The sequence below is a fragment of the Gasterosteus aculeatus genome, chromosome 16, assembly GCF_964276395.1.
Source record: "Gasterosteus aculeatus chromosome 16, fGasAcu3.hap1.1, whole genome shotgun sequence".
Taxonomy (NCBI): Eukaryota; Metazoa; Chordata; class Actinopteri; order Perciformes; family Gasterosteidae; genus Gasterosteus; species Gasterosteus aculeatus.
The window spans coordinates 6,160,106-6,176,852 of NC_135704.1; the positions used below are offsets into that span (position 1 = coordinate 6,160,106).

Here is a 16,747-nt window from a genome sequence, read left to right on the forward strand (position 1 = left end):
AGACCAAAACCGAGATCAGAGAGTAAATATTTAAACTTGCACTCGCCTGGTGGACGGAGACTCAACTCCAGATGAATGCTATTGTTGCACCGTGTCAGCAAGACATATGAAAAAAAGGAAATGCTATAATTTGCCTGGTGTGAGTTTAATGTTGATCTATTGGAGCTCTCCACACAACAAAATCTATTGTTATTTATTTGTGTCGTGTTTTAAATCACCTTGTGACATTGAATGCTGAGGGATTGAAAGCAATCTCTGTTTTAGCACAGACATCTGTCGACTCCGAAGCTTGGAAACATGGGGCACACATTGGAAACAATGAATTCAAATGGATTCAACATGGCATCAGCTCAGACAATGAGGAACACTGGCCAAAACCGCCAGCAGCATCGCACAGCGATTCATAGGTTTCATCGCTGCGAGTGTTGGCTGCGATCCTTTGGTTGGGGCCGTTTGTGGACAACGCTGAATACGGAGGAATAAATCACCTGCATTTGGCTTCCACAGCGGCCAACAAGTAGGAGGGTGAATAGCGGCAATGTTTTGTTTTGGTTCAATATTCTTTTTGCAGTCATCAGGCAGATTTTTAGCACGCAGTTTGTTTGCAAACTAGGTCGGATTTGATGCGATGCATATGCGCTTCTGTAGACTCTCCATCTGCACCCCACCTTTGCCCCGGAGAGAGAAGAAAAATGTTGAGGTGTGAAATTGGGAACCACTTGGAGCGCTAAGCAGGGCTACTCCTCTCTCTTATCTGCTCGACCACTTTTAATGGGATTTTGAATTCCGCGTGTTCTCCGCATGTGGGGGGGGGCATCTTGTGTGCCGATCATCTTAGGTCATCGCCCCCTGAGAGAGATTTAAGGCTTGAAACGGCACCAAGTTTAACAATTCGATCTCTTACAGTGTGCATATGAACATATACAACGAGCCAAAAAACACACACAGTGACACCTACGCACAGGATATGAATTCCCGCTGACCACAAACGTATTAATTTACTTACTTATTGACCACTTCTTTAGATTTTCAAAGCTCCTTGATTGACACTTGTACTGTGCCTCTGATTGCTGTGACTGAAGTTCTCACATAGTTGCACTTTGTCAGACCCCTCGGGGTTGTTTTTTTAATGCCGTACAGCCGTTTGTAGTCATTGCGGTCGTGTATTTGTTGGACGAATCGCTCATAAACTGTGTTTGTGAGTTTCTTCCAGGTTTGTGCTGCATCGACGCACTCGAGGGGAATCTTCTCTTAGTGTCTGATCATGATGCTGATAGGTTAACATCGTAGTTACTTCAAACATCGAGCAAGAAGCAAGTATAAAGACCCCCCAATGGTCACACGGTGTCATTGCAATTTAAAACACATTTAAAAAAGAAAAAGAGTGAAACCTCCAGCGCTCAAAAGGCCGCATACTGTAGACAGTGTAGAGCCGTATTAATAACAGGACAAAGACACATTTGACTCGCACAGCACGGGACGCAAGAGGCAACTAACTCTAATGTAAACACATTTGTGTTCTCATTACACGCTCCGAGCAACTGACGTAGTTAAGTGCAAATTATTATTGCTGTGAAGTTTATGACCAATGCTTCTGCTGCAATATGGGACTGGACCACGCTGCACGTCGGAGGCGGTAAAACCACAACGTTGAGCTAAAAGACCCTAAAAAAGCCTCCTTAGTGCTGAGGAGAACTGCGGTTTAATTGATCCATTCTTCATGAACAAATTATCATCAGCTTTGACGTAGAAATGGCTCACACCATTTATAATGACTGTTTCTCCCAATGCATACAGTTGTTTTGCATTGTGAGAGGAGAAGGGACAAGAGCACCTTGAATCATGAGTTACTCAATTACTGCTACACCATGAGAAGGCTCCATTTCCTTTATGGTAACATCAGAATACAGCCATTACTGAATGTGTGCTTTGCTAATGGGGGTCTTACGAAATTTGATCAGGGCCATAAATGGAATGCACCCCCACCTCCACGCGCACACACAGGTCTAAACCCCTCCCACGTCGTGTACCCCAGGACTGAGTTCTGAATGTTGCATCTAAGTCATTGATTCTACGGTTGCCTACAAATGTAAACCTCACACTATGTTTTATTTAATGCGTTCCGCCATGCAAGGGACTGCAGATGTACACACACACACACACACATACACACCCATACACGGACAGTGAATGTGTGGCAGCTAGTCACCATTACCATGATGAAAAGTCTCTTCATGGCTCTTGATCTTGTGTTTCTGCTCCACGCGGATAATAAGTCGTCAGCACAACAGTCCTGGATAAAGTCTTTCTGCACAGACTCAGTAATTCTGTTTGAAGGCCCCGAATGAGCTGAGTCATGTGAGATTTGGTCCGACAGATGGATGTGTAAATGTTGACAAATCATCCCCAGTGTCATTGCTGGGCTCAACACGTGACCTTGTTTGTGGAATCAAGCCATGCGGGAAGAAATCTGATCTGACATTACGGTTGAGAAAACACTGCTTGCGTCGTGGCCACTGCAGAGTTAAAATAGCCGTATGTTAGATAGTGATGCTGTGGATGACAGCAAGGGGACATTTATGGACTGAGCAGTACTGGGGAAGTTGCTATGTTGTCCCAAGGCAACGGACCGCCCCTGAGGGGGATCCCAGCGGAGCGCTTCATTCTACAGAATGAGCAATGTCGCCATGAAAAGTAGCATATATATGGCAAAGCCTCAGAGTGCTTTGGTTGTAAAGCACAAGTCTATAAGACGTTTTCATATTTTACTTTTCCCACATTCAGGCCGAGACCTTTTGACGAATGTTCACGAGTAAAACTGCGAACATTGTTTAGCCCAGCTTTGCACAATGTGTTATCAGGGCTCTGAGGCTGTGAGCGAGCGCTTTGCTGTGGTTGTAAGCCACCTGCAATGTCTTAAAGTAGGTTTGATTTTGATGCCTGTGAAGGGTTCCACAGTCGTTATTACCAAGTCGCACAAATTATGAGTGTAAGTATCACACTGAGAGTCAAAGAAAAAAAACAATTCCACCGCAGAATATCAGGCTGTGCCGAGCAGGCAACCAGTCAGGGCAGGCAGAAAGAATCACGACTCATATTGATGATCACCGACCGCAGACCAACATACTGAGTATTTCCTTTTCAAGTTATTAAGGCCCTTTCACGGTTACATTTGGTACACAATAAAATAATCACACCTGATGTGTTCTGTTAGCTAGATCCAGGTATTGATTGGCTTTGCCTTTCATTTTACTTTAGTATTAAAGATGTTTTTCATCTCACCTGCTGTAACCCGAGCCAACAGAGCAGCGTGGGTGGGGCCTCCGCGGGGGGGGGTCTGGGCACACTGCACCAGTAATCCTCATCCTCATCCGTGACCGTCCTCAGAGGGATGACAGCGACATCTTCCCTCCATTTCTAACTGCGTGTTACCCGCTTGACTCAATGTTAAATGCTCTGACACCGGCTCTTTTACACTCGTGTCAAGAGGTATGCTTCTGATCCGATCATCACGGATTAGTGGGCCGCATAGGGGGGGAGGCGGGTGGGTGGTACATCATCTACGTCCCAGTGAAACATCATTCGTTCCAGGGAACACACGGTGTCAGTCAGTGCCTCCCTGCCTGTTACGTGTTACTGGACTTTACAATTAGAGAATCGTGTGCGTTGGCTGCTTGTGGACCTTTGCATCAAAATGGGCCGTGAACTAGTCGTGAGCAGTTTTACAGGGCAAAGCCGAATTAATAAAGAGCGTTAGTTACAAAAGTACAAGACTGTAGCTGCACAGCTGTTACGTGTCACAAGCAGGTTTAATGAAGGGCTTGATGAGAACGACTGTGCATGCGTGTGGGGCAACTCCAATGGCGACGGCACTTAGAGGGTCACACTTGTACTCAACAAAGTTTAACAAATGAGTTAAACAGGGATGTAGATTTTCACATATAACTCCTGGCAAGAATGTAAAAAGTAAAGAAGTGAATTTAATTTGCAGGTTGCAGATGGCAACCAACTAAATGCCACACCGCAATAAAACCCTCTTTATATCTGTTTCAGATAATTATACACTCACAATATATATATAATATATAAGTAGTTATTACTGCATTTTTGCATTCATGCTATTAGATTCCTGAATGCTACACAGTGTACTTTTAACATTAATTCTTTATCAGCAGTGCTGACATCCTCTGTCCTGAAGCCCCACAATATTTTGAAGCTTCTTGTATCCATTTAAGTTTGTCCTAACAGGCTTAAATTGGTGGGGAAGCCATGCAAAGTTATTAGTAACGCTGGATTAGTTTGATTTGACAATAGCAAAAGCATGCCACACAGAGAATGATCAAAAGAACCGACATCACATCGTAGGCCAAGTAAGAAAAACTGGAGCATGCTTTTGTCAACAATGGGATTTGAAGGATTTTACTTGACAGAGCAAGTTTCTTGGCCTCAGCGTTTTTAATTCCAGACCTCAGCAATCAGTTCATTTTATCACCACATCTCTCCAGAGAACAGCTCACGCTCAAAGGTTTCTCCAAACAGACTCTTTAGAGTGGCGGCCACAGCTGGACGCCTTAGTTCTCCTCACACGGCCGCGGCGGGCCGGGAGGACTAGAAGCTGGTGGGATCGAGCACAGAACCTGGCACACACGCTGAAGCAAAATGACAGTGAGCACCTCCAATCCTCTGCTCTAATCCACCCCCGCTGGAGGCAACTTGCCCCCGTATCGGTAGAGGTACGTCGCTCGCCAACACCTGATTCAGCCACATGGCTGAAATCTACTGAAAAGAATTTCAAGAACATCCTATTATTATGTTGTGATAATAAAAGAGGGATGAGCAGACAGCACTGTATTCAGTGACAGCTTTTTGAGCCCTTTTTGAGCTGTTTATCATATATCGTATATATGCTGACTTCTCTCAGTAGTGTTTTATTTGTTTTCTAGTGTTTTTGCACACACATAAGACACATAATAGAGGAAAAATCAACCATAACAAAAAAAGCTACCAAAAGAGGGTAAAAGGTCAAATGATTAATAAAAATACATCATAAAAATAGTAAGCAAACACATAATATTATTACACGTAATGAAATAAATCAGATGCCCTTATTTACACCTTGGTATTCTATATACTTGCACCATGAAAAATTAGTATAGATGTCAATAAATACAATATTTAAATAAAATAATTATATTTACAATCTTCATTACAATGTTTTGAAGGCTTTACACAATCATATGTTCAAAAACATATATTTTATGATTTCACGTGAAGGAATGAGCTAATAAAATATGCAAATCTCACAGCCAGCGTTTTAAATTGAGAGTTGTTCTCACAGTTTCCTCTTCAGCTCACTCAACATTTCGGCATTACAGCGTTTTTACAGGTGGGGAGTAAATCTGTTTTCCATTTAGCAACATAATCTCCGCTCTAAATGTATTGCATATTGCGGATGATATTAGATTTGCTTATTATAAGCGGGTTTTTGTTCCCAGGATTATCTTGCTGAGTGACGGGGGACTGTTTTACTCGGCGGAGAGAATCCATGAGCCTGCGGCTCTCTGATAACAAGAACAGAAATTGGCAGTGTCTTTAAAGAGAGTCGTTCAAAATTAAACAGATGGGTGTTCTAAAAAAGTCACTGGGAGAGGTGGCTTATAATTCGACTGATGCATTTTGCTGAATGTGTATTGATGACTCATTTGTGCAGAAGATCACCAAGAAAAACAAGAAAACAGCTGATGAATGCGATCGGGTCTGAATCAAGTCAAAGTGTTGAGAGGAGAAATAGTATGGGTCGAGCATTAACCAGATATAGTAAACACCAGCTAAAAGGTGTGCTGCTACGTCAAAAAAGCTATTCAACTGGGACCTAGGATGATACAATTGGAGTTGTTAGCCTTGTTATTTTTTATAGTGGAGTGGAGTGAATTTTCACTATCCCCGTTAAGCATGTACTATGTTGTCTTCAGCTGTTACCTCAGACAAAATGTATGGCTCACAGCAGCAGCTCCTACTCCTTTGTGTTCCACCGAGATCCACGGTAATGAGGGTAATAGCATCTGCAGCACATCTTGCAAAGTAATGGAGACTTCATTTACTTGTATCTGCCCTCTGGGTCCGAGTTGCCCGCGGCTGCAATCTTGCTCGAAGCTCATATGCTCCATTCCGGATGGCTTCCCTCATGTCGCAAAAGGGGCTTTTCTATGTGTGTGTGTGTGTTTGTGGCGGGCTGGCTGTGACTTTTAGCTAACAAGACATCATGTGTGTAATACACAGAATGCGCAGGGGACCTTGTTTTATTCTCAGTGCAAGGGGCATCATTAGGGGGAAAACTAGGTCATTTAAAAAAATATATCAGCTAGAACGTTGCAGATGAGATGATCCCAAAATCAGAATTAAACTACTGTTAAAAAGACTGTAGACTCGCTATAGACATAGCCCTCAAGCGGCCCGTTCCATTGGATGAGTCCTGTCCGTCCTGGGCTGTGTGACATGGTTCCAGACACACGAGGTCTGTCCAGCAACGAGGTAGATTTGGGAGACCACATTGCTGTCTCCCGCTGACAGTCAGTGCGGGTTTTCCTCTTTCCGTTCCTTTTTAGTATACTTATCTTAACCCAAACCATGACTTTTCTGTAATTCCCACCGGAAAGGAAATCATAGCTTTAGATTTGTGTACATTTGTGCACTGCTGTTATTACTTTGGATGAAGATAGAATAATGGTGTGGTTGAATGGCAATAAGAACATTGGGCCCATCCAGCAATATGCACATAAACTACTACTCCAAAATAACAATTTTTCTGTTGTCACTGCGCTTAAGTAAGTGGATAAAACATTCTGAAATGAATTAGTTTGAAGAGTAGACAAAGTGAACACACTCAGGATGGAGAATAAGGTGAATTCTAAAAGTTGTTAGTAAATGAGACCCATTGTGTGTGAAGTCAGTGCAGATTCTTTCTGCGCGAACCAGACCGTGACCTTTCCTTAACCTTCACACAAGGCTGTGAGACTCTTAAACTTACCATGAAAAAGTTTTATAAGACAGCAGTCACACAAGATTGATTTCAAACATAAAACATTCCGTCGCAGATAAAATACTTTGTTAGTAAAAGATCAAAGTGACACATTTATCAAAATTTTATGACATGCATGAACCTTTGAAACCTATCTACTGGTAAAAAGAAAAGATCTATATAAAAGTAATTACCAAGAAATAGTTAGTGCCTCACTTCTCTCCCCTTAGACAGCAGGAACACGCTGTCTATTTTGACAGTTTTAATGGGCTCGTGGAAAACCTTTCCAACTGGATTCAGTTCGTCCATTGGAGACAAACAGAAGTGAAAGTAGCTGATTATGAGGTTGAGTTCACCACATGATGGCATTGCATCACGATGCTGCGTGTTCACACAAGGACACTGATTGTGACACAAATTCAAGAAACCTGGCAGCTGAATCGAGGGTTTTATGATCTTTTATTTCCTGATTTAGTGTCTTGCTTCATCTCCTCGCTGCTCTGTTTTGCTGTGTTGTAACTCACCATTTTTTCAATCATTCATGAGAGCCCGTTTCTTCTCCTACTGAAGCTATAAGGATCTTGCCACAGGGCTGATTATGTAGCTCGCCACTTGTCTTCCTGTACAAAGAGAATAATATTACCGGCTCTAATTGTAATAATAACCCCAATCAGCAAATTTACAACGGGGTGAAACTGCAGCCTGCTACACATCCTCAAACGTGTCTTGGTAAGACAGTGTGATGTAAATTCCAGACATGGCATGGTACAAATCTTATTGCAAGACCTATTGGACTAATTACTTAATTTTAAGATATTGCATATATTGTGAACACTTCGAGAGGGAGGAGAGAGGAAGGACTAAGTCAAGACAATGGAGGCATTCATGGGGATTTTTTTTTTCTCCAATAAAATCTTCAAAGTCAGAAAAAGGAAGCTAAATCACAGCTCTTTAATGGGCCGCTTCATGGGACATCGATACCCTCGTAATGGCATGACGATGTACGGCGTGTAGCGCTTTACATTTGAAACGTCTCGCAATGCTACTTTATGGATTTACCAATTATTGGCGCAGCAGATCACAGGACAGCTTAGTTTGAAAAGCTAACCCGCCAATGAGTGGACACAGTGTGTCCGTACTCATCACGTTAGAAAGACGATTATACAGCACAATGGTGTGATTGCTTATTCTGTCGCTCTTTTGTATGGAAAGCCGCCTTTCAACTATTTTAGAGTGGGAGAGCTTAAAACAACTGAGGGAGTCTATTAACTCCGAGTGCATCACCACCATGCACACTCAGGACAAAGGGAGTTTCATTTGGGAGGCCCGTGTGAAACTGAAAGGTTGACCTTTTCATCACTTGACCTGTTAGCTATGCTCCATTCACATACAGCACCAGTCAAAAGTTTGGACACACTTCCTCATTGAATTGAATAAGTAATGTGTCTAAACTTGTTACTCTAATTGGTTTGTCGGATGAGTTTACATCACCCGCGGTCATTGCCTAGGGGTTAAAAAGTGGTTCCCTTGCCTAAAAAAGTTAGTTAGGTCAGGATCATGTAAGAAGCATTAATACGCTCTCCTGACACCTGCAGTAAGTGTCATTACTCACTACATACTGTGTGATCTTTGATACCAAGGGGCATTGACCATTCCACAAGTTATGAGGCAGCCTCATCTCACCAGATGGAAACCGATAGATTGGTTGACGATGGGTTTTTTCTAAAAAGAGAGTCCTGTTACGGGCAGGGAATGGGAGTTTTTTTCAAACGACTGAATAAAATAGAGGTGGCTCATGAAGACACTGGGAAATACTATACTCTCCTTTTCTGTAGATAAAAATGAATGTGCACCAAGAGATGGTTTGAATTAAAAGAAAATACCTGTGGTGCTGACTTTACATTATATACTGTACACATGTCAAAAACAATCAGGCAGCAGGGTACTGCGTGCAGTTGGAGTCAGCAGGCTGTGGCATTATTCAGAGGAGGAAGCGTCTTTAATGCACAGAGCCCTTTGAAAAAGCACCTTTCTCTGCTGCAGGCACTGTGAAACAGGGAAAGGAGCCGACAAAAAGAACAATAGATTGTGCGGAGTTGGATGAGACTGTTTGGCTTTGCACTGCAAATCAGCAGGAATTTGTTTCTCAACAATAGCATATCTACGGCAGTATATAAGTCCACGCGTATATAACGGCCTCAAGCACAACCTACGAATTTACGTGGACCTTTAATTTAAATACCTACAGTATTTGGTTATTTGTCTGGCTCTGGGATTAGCTCCAGGAATATATATATATATATATATATATATATATATATGAATAAATACATGAACTTGTTATTCATTAGGTTTTTTATCATTACACTCTTCAAAGAAATGTCTATTTTTTTTCCTGATCAAAGGCACTTATTATCCAATGCCGTCTCCCAGAAATGTCCTTCTTGTAATTTTAATCTGCACCAAAAACAACTGAGGAAAAAAGTAGTAAAGCCCTATTTTTTATAAACATAACTGTCAAGTTGCAAAATATTCTCCATGTGTCAATTTCGTTTTTTTTTTATATCCTCCATAAAATATCTTGAATAATAATAATTTTCCAAGCTAGCATTAAGCACACTCATAGACTCTGTAAGTGGACGCAGTCATCACGAACTCCCTGACTGGTTTGTTGACTGTGCTTATGCAGCCTTGAGTTCAGAGATCTGTCTGTCTCAATCTTGGAACACGGCCGTCGCCCAACTTGACTTTTTGCAACCAATGAACACAAGAGAGCATCGATTGAGACCGTAAACTCATGTTCACAATGTAATTTCCTCGATGGCTCCCATCAGATCTAACTTGTTTTGTTGGATGTGGAGGTTGCTTTTTGTGAAGCCAACGCTCAAAGTTGGCTCCTACTCCCCGTCCCAGGTCTTCACCCGGGAGGACGAGCCCCAGATTCATTCTCTTCGTCAGCTTGCTTTTTGCCATATTCACCTTGAGGCATTTAGTATATTCATGTACACTATTTCTTAATCTTCCAATGTAGCACCTTTATCGCTACGTTTCATAAAAGATGGATGCCCAGAAATATCCCAAAGAGTTAAAATAAGGAAATCCAGGCAGAGGGCATGTTTACCTCTAGTGGGTCATAATTCATGTTTGAGGGATCCTTTTGGATGAGTCTGGACAACTGGGCAGTGCAACTTTTAACAAATGCTGTGATAGCAATAAAACACAGCACATTTGTCGTTATTTTCAGTGGGGGTGACGCTCAATAATATGTTTTTAATTGTTTTTGGGGCTCTGTTGCACGGAAAACAACTCAAGGCTTTGACTGTCAATTACTTTTTTGTTGGTTTAGGCTTTCCGTAGTGCTTTTGTTCCCTAAACCCAATTCCAATTGAAACCATTTCCACTGATTTTAATCCGAGCAATTCTGTTTCCAAGAAAAAAAACACATTTGACAAAACAAATTAGTATGAAAATGCAATGTCTTGCAGATTGATTAGTGTTATCACAACGGCTTCAATCCAGCCCTGGCAGTTAAAGAGAGGTCTGCAGATTTAACCGATGGGATGCTCATTATGAGAGGAAGGTTATTTATCAGATATAATTCATCCAGTCCATCATTTTGGAAAACGGGGTTGGCCCTGAAATATAGAAACATGCTGTATCTGCAATGTCATCAAAAGACTCCGTGCAGCTGGCCAGAGAGGGATAGACAGTAAATACTCTGACAGCACCTCGGGTGATTCTGCCCGGATATTGACACATTTTCAGCAAACTGTGGATGAGGGAAAGTCGTGTGAAGGCGACTATCTGCCAGCTCCTTGGCGGTCAGGTTCTATAATTGTATGTGAAATATATGAAGCAGAATAGGAATGCCATGAAACGTACTTATTTTTCTGGCGAAAGGTGTAAACAAGAGTTGAAGAGAAGATTTTATTCTGACATTTACCAAGTAATAAATTAACAATGAAGTAATAATGAATAAGTTATGTGGTGTTTTGGTTGGGTGTGCTAGTACCGGTCAATCACTGGCAAATAAGCACAGCCTCTTTTGGATATGTTATTGACCTTTGCAAAACACTTTTAAGAAGCCCCATTCTTGAGTTAGCCAACACCTCGTTGGGCACATAGACTGTCATTAATTTTAACAACATAAATCAAAACACACGGCACTAAAATCTGCAGAGGACTAACAATCGCTGACACTGACTCTACCCGGTGCCTTACTTTTTATGATGTCATGAGTTCCAGTCGTCAAAACAAAGATTATGTCTTTCAGCAATCATATTTCTAAAAATATTGGTCTGCGGCTGATATGTGCGCTCAGGGATCACTGAGCTTCTGCAAAACGACTCCTCTCCAACAACATGAAGAGCGTTTTTGCTATTAAAGTGCTATTGAAGTGCTATAAAGTGATATTAAAGCCACTTACTTGTATATACACATTAGGAAAGATGGCAGATCACAGAAAATATTTTGATTTGAATCCACACGGCAGCCTGGGAAAGATTTAAACATGGAGATGAATAATTCACTCGTAGCCTTGTACCAGAAAATAACAATTTGTTTTAAGCAAAACACAGGAGGGGATCACTGAGAGCAAGACGGACCGACTGGGGTTTAATGAGCTGAGAGAATAAAAATAAGTTTATTCCTTAGGAGGACAGTATAGCGAACTGACAGTTTTTGTTTGGAGGGAGGAACTTTGCACCAGAAGAGGAGCAAATACGAAATGGGAACACACACTCCACGGCACTCCTCTCATGTGTGCAATCGTTCAAATCAAAATGCAAAATCTAATTTGAAATGTATTGCACAACTGCAAGGTCAGCAAAACTGTATAATAATCATGATGATGCCTGCATCTATTTGGAGGGGCTCCCCTAGTCAATTTGGTGCTACCTCCCCAAAACCAAACGATTGGACCAGAGCATTTGAAATGTACACTATGCTCGTAACACATTTAGTAAGTTGAACACAATAATTATTCACAACAGCCTCACAGCTCTTTTGGTATTCCGCATCGTTGGGCTGCAATCTGTACCCAGCGGTAAAGACGGTCCTAGCTGGTCCTTCTTCTCAGCTCCTACATCCCTACTTAGGAACCCTGGAAACTTGTGACATGTTTTTCTTAACTTACTACCTGCCTCTTAAATGGTCTATTAATACATTTTGAAGAAGCAAAATCGGTATCAGCAGTCGATAAGCTTAAGGGTTAACGAGAAAACGCTCTCAATTACTGTGCAACAGACTAGCTCCAACTAACACATTCAGCTAATTGGTGTTTGTTGTGCTAAACTGCCACTGTGTTTTCTTTTAGTGAGTTGAGGTGTCTCTCTACATGTATCCATATTTTAATTTTCTAGTTAATGTGTAGCGAGACTCCTCATGTTTTATTCGGACATCATGTCCACTTTATTCACCTTCTCTGAGCTGAGGAACATATTTTTCCACCTCTGTTAATGAGTCCTGTCGTGAAAGGGCAAGCCTTTATTCTAACGTGGGGGCCTCCCCTCCTCCTCCCCCCATGCATTATTCAAGTTGCGACCGTAGAGCTCCGCCGGTTGAGACCGAGCGCTTGTTGACGTCACCAAACTTGCCCGGCGGCGGCTGTGGAGGAGCCGAGGAGGAGATGAGGGAATGAGACCGCTGGATGTGGAGCTCAGACCGCGCAGCGCCGAGCACCGTGGGCTTTTTTTTATTATTATTTTCTACTACGGGACTTTGGACCTGTCTTCTCGTCTCGCTGTAAGTAACGACGGTGTCGTGTTGTTTTTTTGTTTGTTTTTTTAACCCTCCGCGAGGAAGCGGGGCGCCCGCGCGGCGCTCTCGGGAGTTGGCGGTGCAGTTTGCTCGCTGCTCGCTTGTCCTCCGCCGTCGTGAAAGTGGAAGTTGACATCGCGGACTACTGAGCACGCGTCTACCGACTCGTCAAGGAATGCGCCACTCTGTGCGTGTCCGCGTGAAACACACAAAAAACAACACACACACACACACACACACACACACACACACACACACACACACACACACACACACACACACACACACACACACACACACACACACACACACTCCAGACCTAACGGGGAAACTTTGTTGCGCAAGTCGACGTGCAAGGTGGACTCCGAGTTGTGCGCCTCTCTTTCGTGCTCTCTGCACACTTGTCAACCTTTTGTTGTTGTTTTTGTTTCTATAACTATTGGTGACTTGCAGCGCGGGGTCGCGCTCCTCTGACGGCGGGCGGCGCGCAGGGAGCCGCGTGGCGGACATTCGGGCCGACGGCGTCTGCTGGAGGCGTCCTTGTTGGTGGCGATGCAGCCTCCGCGAGGGGGAATGTCGACTTCTCAGGCTGTCTAAAAGAAGAAAAAAAAGAAAAGCTTGCGAGCACATCTGTTTTTAGGGTTTTATTTAATGTAAGACCTTTGCTTTGATTTGTTGTGCTTGTGTGGACTCCGGGCTGTTTAGAGCACTGCTGGATCCGTGGAAATACTAATGATAATAATGGAAATAATGGAGTGACACTTAGCTTCCATCTTCCCGTGGCGTTCATCATTGGCGTTCATCGTTGTTCTCCACAGGGACACGGTGAGGTCTTCTACCAGACAATGGCTTTGTAGACTGAGCCGTTGCTATTAATAACGTCAGTAATGGATATAAGCAACCGTTTGCTTTGGTGATGGATAAGCACCTGACCGTGTAGCACTTCTGTTTTTTTATTTTTAATTTTTTTCCATTCCACGGTTCTCATTTCACGGCTGAGGAGTCACCGGTCTTCGGCTCTCTGTTGTGAAAGAGGTCTTTTGGGAGACTTGTTGAAGGCAATAACCATTGTAACACAAATTCACAATCTGCCCATGTGCCATCACAGGTTGATGGTGCAGCGCCGAAAGAAGCTCTGGATGTTGCGCAGCCGCTGGCAGCAGTAATTGAATTGCTGCTCTCCAAGTGGCTCATGATTTATGCCGTGACCATCAGCGTGAATTAGCCTCCAGCCTACGGCAAATTATAATTCAGGGCAGTGTTTCTTTTTTTCCCTTATTCGGCTTGTTCTTCGTCTTCGTGGTAGCAGAGGAAGGTGATCGTGTCTGCAAGCAGATTTGAAAAAAGGGGATGTGAATGTAATGGAAAAAACACACTCGGATGAGCTGTTGGTCACCAGCACGTCACGAGTGGGGTTGAACTACATCAGCATTCGGGTTTCATTTTCATTCGTGCTGTTGTTTTGTGTTCAGATGCCACCAATCCAGGGGCAGCTAAGGTATAATGCCCCTCCTGATGCGTTTGAGATATATTGTGTACAAAATAGTGATAAAAGTTGGGATTGCTGAAGAAGCTGTAAAATTTCTCGTGGAAAAAATGCTTGCAGTTCACAGTTTTTTGGAGAATATAATGACTGCAAACTGTAGTTTAAGGTTTTAAAGGGTGGATTCGGGATATAATGCCAGGGGTGCATGGAGGTGGATGTATTAGTGGATGACAAACACAAGAGGACAGGATTTAACACAATCACTCACCTGCTGAGCCGAATCACACGTACAGTGACACGTCCGGCCTCGCTCGCTTATCACGTGGCCTTTGCTTTGTGTTCTTTGCTCTGACAGCCTCTGATGTACTGCAGAAACTAGTAGGTTGATTAATCCATCGACATAAATAAGAAATGTAGAGAAGGGGAGAGGAAGCCTATGTTCAATTTTACATAATCGGGACGCTCAGGGAAATGTGCTGATTTGCGTTTAAGTTAAAATCTTTAAAGTTACACATTTTATCTATATTTGTGGACATTTTTTAGAAAAGATATGTAACATGGTTACAAAAGGAATGGGCAGAATTATTGACACTTCTATTATTTATTATGATTTCCCCATTAGTTTACCAGTATGTCTTATGCTGACTCCGGCCTTTACGTCTACATGTGGTCCGCTTGTCTGTAGTCATACCGTTATAACAGTAAAGAACCAGAAACACCTACACGCTATATTGTATATATTGCTAACTGGTTTTAAACACTGTCATTGTCATTTTAACACCATTTTATGCTACTTGTATAATGATCATCACAGTATCCCTTTTTAATAGACTCTCTCTTCATTCTTAAGATATTACCATACTGGAATTTAGTTATGGAAAAAAAATAAGTCTAACTTGAGTATAAACAAAATAACGACAACCAAAACAATAAAAAAAAGTGGTCTCTCAGCCCACACTGTTCCCACAGCGAGGCGGTGGAGTGCGGCTCACGCTTCTAATCATCCCAGCTCTTCAGAAGCCGGCGAGAACACCTTTGTCTGTGTCTGTCTGTGTGTGTGTGTCTGTCTGTGTCTGTGTGCGACATATTAGCCCGATTCGCGCAGAGCAGAAGAGGGTACAGAAGCTATTTTTCTACTTTTGTCTTCCTTCTGCTTAAAAATTCATGTTGTGGGGAAAAAACACTGAACTCTTGGGCCCCGTGCGAGTCTTCTAATGGCACCACGTTGGCTGGAGACGCTCCGACGTAAACCAGCGCAGCGGCCCGCGCCGAGGTCAGGTCACGTGACGGGCCCACGGGGCTTTTTGACTTAGTGTATCTTTTCTTTAAAGCTCTTTCAAATCGATCGCGATCGCAGCAATGGCGCTCACATACCGACCGTCGCGTCCACGGAACGAGCTCATCTCAGCACGCCACTCTACCGTTGACATCACTCAGATGTGTGGCGCTCGCCGCCCGCCGCCACAGTCATTCATTCATTTTAGGGGTAACATCATTTTACCGCACTTTGCGCGTGACTCCTCCCACCTGGTTCTCCCCCGGGTGGCCGGCCGACTGTTAAGTTGAGGAAGCGCCCTGATTAGTTGCGCAGCAGAGCATTTTAAACGTCAATATGGCTGACGATCACGCTCATTTAATTGCGGCAGTCAAAATGGTGAATAAAATCAGATAAACTGTGCAGCTCGACCTCGTCCTCAGTCGGAAGCACATCGGACGGACACCGGTGATTTCAGTCAAGACGATTGATATTGGAGTCTTTCGGGGGGGGGGTGTTGACTCCCTGAAATGTCAAAGGCTTTGTTCCTGATTGAATTAGTCCACTCGGCAACTCCATTAATCATGAGCTCATTCAAATCAGACAGCCGAGGTAAATCTGGGTCTGTGCATACAACCTGCATGTTTTCCATAACTGTGCTTTTTGTTGTTGTTGTCGTCCCTCCCGTCCCTGAATGAGACTGGTCCATGTATCGTCCTTTATGAAGCGCTGTCCCTGCACTGCTCACCGCCCTTTTGAAACACATCGCTTCCACATGCAAAGATTCACTGCCGGTCAACCTGCCCGTTGAGGGCTTTGAGTGTTCGCAGTGTCTTGCTCAAGGACACTCAGGCGCACTCTCTTCGGAGGCCGGGATCAAACCACCGACGCTTACATTCACCGAAGGGCTGCCCCAACTCCTGAGCCGCGCTGCCCCCGTGCTGTTGGGTTGAAAAAGCTTCTTTTGTTGTGCTAATAGATTTTTCCATTTATTTATTTATCTTTTTTTCATGTGATATGTCGTTGTGGAAGAATATTAAGCCGCACAAGAAGGAAAAATTAATGAATACAGCCGAAGTCCTCGGCATTTGAAAAGGTATCAGATGTGTGAGATGGAAACAACACTTCTTCCTTCCTCATAATTAGTTTAAATTTCATTAAACTGTTATTATACGTGGACAGTAGTTTGTTGTTTTATTGGAAGTACTGTTTCAATAAAACACGATACAAT

The 16,747-nt window shown here is 43.1% G+C and overlaps 1 protein-coding gene across 4 annotated transcripts in view; it reads left to right on the forward strand.

The window, feature by feature from the left end:
- Positions 1-12,315: 12,315 nt before the first annotated feature.
- Positions 12,316-16,747, forward strand: part of gulp1a (GULP PTB domain containing engulfment adaptor 1a) — a 55,583-nt gene continuing 51,151 nt past the window's right edge. For 3 of the 4 annotated variants that reach the window (XM_040201900.2, XM_078090085.1, XM_040201899.2), the window contains exon 1: positions 12,540-12,760. The gene's annotated coding sequence lies outside the window, so the exon portion shown is untranslated. Of the gene's footprint in view, positions 12,761-16,747 lie in introns of all 4 variants that reach the window. The other variant, XM_078090084.1, reaches the window with a different exon arrangement.